Source organism: Meriones unguiculatus, chromosome 7 (assembly GCF_030254825.1).
Source record: "Meriones unguiculatus strain TT.TT164.6M chromosome 7, Bangor_MerUng_6.1, whole genome shotgun sequence".
Taxonomy (NCBI): Eukaryota; Metazoa; Chordata; class Mammalia; order Rodentia; family Muridae; genus Meriones; species Meriones unguiculatus.
In genome coordinates this window covers 118,332,717-118,341,053 of record NC_083355.1, presented here as the reverse complement: position 1 = coordinate 118,341,053, position 8,337 = coordinate 118,332,717, and the positions used below count along the sequence as shown (strand labels likewise).

Here is an 8,337-nt window from a genome sequence, read left to right as displayed (position 1 = left end):
AAGACACAACATACCCGAACTTGTGGGACACAATGAAAGCAGTGCTAAGAGGAAAGTTCATAGCACTAAGTGCCTTCAAGAAGAAATTCGAGACAGCTCATTCAAGCACCCTAATGGCTCACTTAAAAACCCTAGAAAAAGAAGAAGCAGACACACCAAGAAGGAGTAGACGGCTGGAAATAATCAAACTCAGGGCTGAAATCAATCAATTGGAAACAAATAAAACAATTCAACGAATCAATGAAACCAAGAGCTGGTTCTTTGAGAAAATCAACAAGATCGACAAACCCTTAGCCAGGCTAACTAAAAGGCAGAGAGACACCACCCAAATCAACAAAATCAGAAATGAAAAGGGGGATATAACTACAGACACTGAGGAAATCCAAACAATCATTAGGACTTACTTCAAAAGTCTATATGCCACAAAATTTGAAAATCTAAATGAAATGGACAATTTTCTTGATCGATTTGACTTACCAAAGCTGAACCAGGGCCAGGTAAATCAACTAAATAGACCTATATCCCCCAAAGAAATAGAAGCGGTCATCAAAAGTCTCCCATCCAAAAAAAGCCCAGGACCAGATGGCTTCAGCGCAGAATTCTACCAGACCTTCAAAGAAGAGCTAACACCAATTCTCTTCAAACTATTCCACAAAATAGAAACAGAAGGAATATTACCAAATTCATTCTATGAAGCCACAGTCACCTTGATACCTAAACCTCACAAAGACTCAACAAAGAAAGAGAATTTCCGGCCAATCTCCCTTATGAACATTGATGCAAAAATACTTAATAAAATACTTGCAAACCGAATCCAAGAACACATCAAAGATATTATCCACTATGACCAAGTAGGCTTCATCCCAGGTATGCAGGGGTGGTTCAATATACGGAAATCCATCAATGTGATCCACCATATTAACAAACTGAAAGAAGAAAACCACATGATAATCTCCCTAGATGCTGAAAAAGCCGTTGACAAAATCCAACATCCATTCATGTTCAAAGTATTGGAGAGATCAGGGATACAAGGCACATATCTAAACATAGTAAAGGCGATATACAGCAAGCCCATAGCCAACATCAAACTGAATGGAGAGAAACTTAAAGCAATCCCACTGAAATCAGGGACAAGTCAAGGCTGCCCACTCTCTCCATATCTCTTCAACATAGTGTTGGAAGTCCTTGCTAGAGCAATAAGACAGTTGAAGGAGATCAAGGGGATACAAATTGGAAAGGAAGAAGTCAAATTATCACTATTTGCAGATGATATGATAGTATACGTGAGTGACCCCAAAAACTCTACCAGGGAACTCCTACAGCTGATAAACACCTTCAGTAAAGTGGCAGGATACAAAATTAACTCAAAAAAATCAGTAGCCCTCCTGTATACAAAAGACAAAAGGGCTGAAAAAGAAATTAAGGAAACAACACCCTTCACAATAGCCACAAATGACATAAGGTACCTCGGAGTAACCCTAACCAAGGAAGTCAAAGACTTGTATGAAAAATATTTCAAATCTCTGAAGAAAGAATTAGAAGAAGATATGAGAAGATGGAAAGATCTCCCATGCTCATGGCTTGGTAGGATTAACATAGTAAAAATGGCCATCTTACCAAAAGCAATCTACAGATTCAATGCAATGCCCATCAAATTACCAACACAATTCTTTACAGACCTGGAAAGGAAAATTCTCAACTTCATATGGAATAACAAGAAACCCAGAATTGCTAAAACAATCCTCTACAATAAAAGATCTTCTAGAGGTATCTCCATCCCTGATCTTAAGTTGTACTATAGAGCAACAGTTTTAAAAACTGCATGGTACTGGCATAGAAACAGAATGGTGGATCAATGGAACCGAACAGAGGACCCAGAAATAAACCCACACACTTATGGACACCTGATCTTTGACAAAGATGCCAAAACCATACAATGGAAAAAAGATAGCATCTTCAACAAATGGTGCTGGTCCAACTGGATGTCTACATGTAGAAAAATGAAAATAGATCCATACTTGTCACCCTGCACAAAACTGAAGTCCAAGTGGATCAAAGACCTCAACATAAAACCAGACACATTAAATCGGCTTGAAAAAAAAGTGGGAAATACCCTAGAACTCATTGGTACAGGAGAAAACTTCCTGAACAGAACACCAACAGCACAGGCTCTAAGAGCAACAACCAATAAATGGGAACTCATGAAACTGAAAAGCTTCTGTAAAGCAAAGGACACCGTCATCAAAACAAAGCGACCACCTACAGATTGGGAAAGAATCTTCACCAACCCTTTATCTGACAGAGGACTCATATCCAGTATATATAAAGAACTAAAGAAGCTGAAAAGCAGCAAACCAAGTAATCCACTTAAAAAATGGGGAACAGAGCTAAACAGAGAATTCTCTGTAGAGGAATACCAAATGGCAGAGAAGCACTTAAAGAAATGCTCAACCTCACTAGCCATTAGGGAAATGCAAATCAAAACAACACTGAGATTTAACCTTACACCCATGAGAATGGCCAAGATCAAAAACTCAAGTGACAACACATGCTGGAGAGGTTGTGGAGAAAGGGGAACCCTTCTCCACTGCTGGTGAGAATGTAAACTTGTACAACCACTCTGGAAATCAATCTGGCGCTTTCTCAGACAACTAGGAATAGCGCTTCCTCAAGATCCAGCCATACCACTACTGGGCATATATCCAAAGGAGGCTCAAGTACACAAAAAGGACATTTGCTCAACCATGTTTGTAGCAGCTTTATTTGTAATAGCCAGAAGCTGGAAACAACCCAGATGCCCCTCAACTGAAGAATGGATGCAGAAATTGTGGTACATCTACACAATGGAATATTACTCAGCAATGAAAAATAAGGAAATCATGAAATTTGCAGGTAAATGGTGGGATCTGGAAAGGATCATCCTGAGTGAGTTGTCCCAGAAGCAAAAAGACACACATGGTATATACTCACTCATATAGACATACAACATAGGACAAACCCACTAAAACCTGTGCACCTAAAGAAACTAAGCAAGAGAGAGGACCCTAACTAAAACGTCCAATCCCCATCCAGAAAGGCAAAGAGGATGGACATCAGAAGAAGAAGAAAACAGGAAACAACCTAGGAACCTACCACAGAGGGCCTCTGAAAGCCTCTGCCCTTCAGAATATCAAAGCAGATGCTGAGCCGGATGGGCAACTGTTGGGCAGGAGAACGGAATTTTAGGTAAGAACTGGGAAATAGTAAGAGCTGGAGAGGACAGGGTCTCCACAAGGAGAGCAACAGAACAAGAAAATTTGAACATAGGGAACTTCCCAGAGACTCATACTCCAACCAAGGACTATTCATGGAGATAACCTAGAACCCCTGCACAGATGTAGCCCAGGGCAGTTCAGAGTCCAATTGGGTTACATAATAATGTGAAGAGGGACTGCCTCTGACATAATCTGATTGGCCTGCTCTTTGATCACCTCCCTCTGGGGGGGGGGGAGCAGCCTTACCAGGCCACAGTAGAGGACAATACAGCCACTTTTCATGGGAACTGACAGACTAAGATCAGAAAGGAGAGGAAAACCTCCCCTATTAGTGGACTTGGGGAGTGGCATGCAAGCAGAGGGAGGAGGGAGGGTGGGATTGGGAGGAGAGGAGGGAGGGGCTTATGGGGGGATGCAGAATGAATAAAGTGTAATTGATGAAAAATTTAAGAAAAAAGGGAAAAAAATAATTTAAGAACCTTAAATGACTTTCAAAATTGGAGGAAAACATGGAGTTAGTCAATTGGCATGGAGCACGTCTCGCCCCTGGGGGCAATGGTCTCCTGAACCTACTCAGACCTCGGACACCACCACTGCTAGTTCTAGAACTGATGCAGGATGTTCCAACGAGGGGTTAAGGCTTCTCATAATATTTCCTATAAGCCCACACCTGTTTGTCTATATCCCCCATTTTTATTCATTATTAGCCAGATAGAGCCAAGTAATTGTGGTAATGATACTTGCTTTTTTGCCCAATGCTGGAATGCTAGTAAATTTAGGTATGCCCTGGTTACTCGCATGCCTCACTGGGTGCCTGTGCCCATTGATGCCCCTCACGCTATGACTCTCTTCAGACAGAAAAGAGATCTTGGAACTACAGCCACCATTGTTACTACCATCTCATTGACGGCTGTTGGAGCTACCACCAGGGCATTAGCCAGGAGTCATACTGGGCAGACTGCTCAGACCCTGAATAATCATTTAGCCAATGTAGCTCATGCCTTAGTTGTACATAAAGGAATTAATGCTCAACTAAAAGGAAGCTTGATGGTGTTCAATCAGAGGATTGACCTCGTGCAGGAGCAAATTGATACCCTATGGCAAATCGCTCAACCTGGCTGTCAATGAAAGTATGCTGGACTTTGTGTCACTAGCATACAACATGAGAATTTTTCCTGTGCTGCAAATCTGTCTAAACAATTGTCGAGCTATATTTTAGGTAATTGGACTGGAGAATTCGATACTACCATGGAGCAGCAGAGAGTGGCCATTGTCACAGTAAATTCTACCGGAGTGGACGCAGGACTAGCCACAGGATTATCAACATGGATTGCTGCAGCCATGAATCATCTGAAGGAATGGGCGGGCATGGGAGTGTTAGCAGGCCTTCTGGTGTTGGTCTCCTTGGTTTGCCTGTGGTATATATGCAAGATTAGAGTCTCACAACAGTGTGATGCAGCCATGATCATTCAGGCCTTTACAGCCATTGAAGCAGGACATTCTCCCCAAGCATGGTTGGATACCATAAAAAGCTAAAATGATACGCTCAGGATGCGAGGCTAAGCACTGCACTCAGGGTCAGCCGCTTTGGACCCAGAGAAGAGCATGTCTGATTGCATGCGGGTTGATGCCCCAGGTCCCGCCTCTGAGAAAAAGGTATCGGACTGGTTTGATGCTCTTTGGGTGGATGACACCTAAATGAACATCTGTACAAAGTCCCAATTTATTTCTAATATCAGAGATCAGACCTCTACTCTTGCCTGATGCGTCTAAAACAAAAAGGGGGAACTGTAGAGAGCTGCGGAATGCTATGCCTTAAAGATGGAGCTGGTTTCCGCCTTCCACCTTCCCGATGGTGAGTGCTCTCTGTCACGAACAACTCCACATTTGGCTAAGGCCGAGGATCTGGCTTGCTTCCATGTATGTGGACCTATCTTCATTGCCCCCGTGGCACGCCTGGGTTGGCTACCCAGAGGCTATTTAAGCTGTGGGCTGGCTTTCCCCGGGGTCCGAGGATTGTTCAATGTTCCTAAATAAACTGCATTGAAAAAAAAAAAAAAAAAAAAAAAAGAAAGAAAGAAATGAATTATATAGTGTGGACAATAAAACAAAACCTTATGAAAAAAAAAAAAGAATAGAATGTAAAAAAGAAAACTTCTTCAACAAATGGTGCTGATCTAACAGGATGTCTACATGTAGAAGAATGCAAATAGATCCATATTCATCACTCTGCACAAGACTTAAGTCAAAAAAATCAAAGACCTCATCACAGACAATGAGTTCTGCTAATATCACATTGCAGGAGTGACCCTGTCCAAGAGCTGCATCAGGGAATATCATGTACAGCCCAAACAGTGGGAGAGACAAAGCTCATTTATAGAAACACAATTATGTGTGACACTATTTAATAACACATTTGTAATGAAGAAACCTGTGAATATGGAAAAAAGCATGTTCTGTGCATATACATAAAATGAAACAAAAATGAAATTAATCCTTTTAATTCTAAAGATGAAACTACCATACTTTGCAAACTCTTCAACAGACATCAGTGTCTTCTATCTGCTCTGAACACTGCCTTCTGTTGTCTCCAACTCCAGAGCAGCTATAGCAGGAAGACATGCAAATAAGGCTTCTCTGTGCCCTTGAAAACCAGCCCTGCCCTGACCCTGCAGCTCTGGCAGAGGAGCCCATCCCTGGATTCCCAGGTCCTCACATTCAGTGATCCCCTCTCATCAGAAACCATTCACCATGGACTGGGGACTCAGCTTGGTTTTCCTTGTCCTTGCTTTAAAAGGTAATTTATCGAGATGAGATTCTAAATGTTACATACACATGAGAAAGAAAGAAACTGTGTGTTTATGTGTGTCTATGTGTGTGTGTGGAGAGTTTCTGACCAACCTTCTCTGTGTTTGCAGGTGTCCAATTTGAGGTACAGCTGGTGGAGTCTGGAGGAGGCTTGGTGCAGCCTGGAAAGTCCCTGAAACTCTCCTGTGCAGCCTCTGGATTCACCTTCAGTGATTATGGCATGGACTAGGTCCGCCAGGCTCCAGGGAAGGGGCTGGAGTGGGTGTCAGCCATTAGTAAAGATGGTGGTAGCACCTATTATATTGATGCTGTGAAGGACCGATTCACCATCTCCAGAGACAATGCTAAGAACACGCTGTACCTGCAAATGAACAGTCTGAGGTCTGAGGACACGGCCACATATTACTGTGCAAGAGACACAGTGAGTGAAAGTTACTAAGAGCTCAGACACAAACCTCCCTGCAGGGCGCTCGTGACCAGCAGGGGGCGCTGAGAGCACACACAGCTCTGGGTGACAGAAACAAGTTCAAATGAGGACTGGGCTCATCTGTGTTTGGCCTGCCTGTCCACAGGGATTCTCTCTACAAGTACAGTGTATAGGAATCCTTGAAGCATCCAAATCTATATTCAACTTTCTGTTTGCCTGTGCAGTATGTGTTTTGTATTTATTTTCTATGGTGTTTCTGTGTCTTTCTCTATATGTCTATACCCGTCTCTGTCTCTCTGTTCCTGTCTGTCTGTTTCTATATGTCTGTCTATATTCCTCACTATGTGTGTTTATGTGTGTGTGTGTGTATGTGTTTGTTACATGTTGACATTAGATGTTCTCCTTTATTAGTCTAAAAATAATTTGAAATTAGTTCCATCATTGGGCCCAGATATCTTCAATTGCCTAAACTCGGAACTAGTGAGATGTGACACCTAGAACCCAAAAGAACACTCTTCTTAATGGTATTCTAAGATCACATTGATGATGTCACTATTAAAGTAGGTGGACATTGGAATCCAGGGGATGATGGTCATTCAGTCAAAACAAGATGTCACCTGGGAAATGATCTGTTTGTCAGATTGTCATGGAATTCTGTTGCCTGTGGTTATGGCATAGCTGTGGCTGCAAAACATTGTTGTCCTGGAAGTTCTTGAGAAATGCCAAAGAGAGAGCTCTGTGTTCATAGGTGCAACCATTAGACAAAGGTCTGGAAGAAGCAGGCAGGATCCATGCCTGTCTCAGCAAAGTGATTCAAATTTCTCTGACCTGATTGGCCTGTCATGTCCATCCACCTGTGTGAGGACAGTGTTCCTGAGAGGGAGCTGAGCTGTGACATCATGCCTGCTACAGCAACCCAGACACAGCTGCACTAGTGAATACCTGGGAAAACAGAAACTGTGATATGAAAGACTGTCTTCTAAAAATTACAATTTAAGTGATTTCTTCTCAATTTACAACCGACCTTGGTTGACAGGATCTGAAATGTTTGGTAATGGATTTTTCTGAGAACCAAACACCAACTTTCTTGTAGTTTCTGTACATTGTGAAGGAGATGTGCATCCTTGCAGAGCAGGGCAGAGGGAGGAGCCTGGGGAAGCTGAGAGCACAGGGTGGAAGATTGCAGCACTACAGCAGAGGAAGAGAGGAGTCAGAAGCTGCTAAAGGAAGAGAGGAGTCAGATGCTGCTAAAGGAAGAGAGGAGTCAGGTGCTGCTAAAGGAAGAGAGGAGTCAGATGCTGCTAAAGGAAGAGAGGAGTCAGGTGCTGCTAAAGGAAGAGAGGAGTCAGATGCTGCTAAAGGAAGAGAGGAGTCAGATGCTGCTAAAGGAAGAGAGGAGTCAGGTGCTGCTAAAGGAAGAGAGGAGTCAGATGCTGCTAAAGGAAGAGAGGAGTCAGGTGCTGCTAAAGGAAGAGAGGAGTCAGGTGCTGCTAAAGGAAGAGAGGAGTCAGGTGCTGCTAAAGGAAGAGAGGAGTCAGGTGCTGCTAAAGGAAGAGAGGAGTCAGAAGCTGCTAAAGGAAGAGAGGAGTCAGATGCTGCTAAAGGAAGAGAGGAGTCAGATGCTGCTAAAGGAAGAGAGGAGTCAGAAGCTGCTAAAGGAAGAGAGGAGTCAGATGCTGCTAAAGGAAGAGAGGAGTCAGATGCTGCTAAAGGAAGAGAGGAGTCAGATGCTGCTAAAGGAAGAGAGGAGTCAGATGCTGCTAAAGGAAGAGAGGAGTCAGATGCTGCTAAAGGAAGAGAGGAGTCAGGTGCTGCTAAAGGAAGAGAGGAGTCAGATGCTGCTAAAGG

General features: G+C 43.1%; 1 pseudogene; it reads left to right on the top strand.

Annotated features, from left to right (window-relative positions):
* Positions 1-5,981: 5,981 nt before the first annotated feature.
* On the top strand, positions 5,982-6,501 carry LOC110542252 (immunoglobulin heavy variable 3-23-like; annotated as a pseudogene).
* The last annotated feature ends 1,836 nt before the right edge of the window (positions 6,502-8,337 follow it).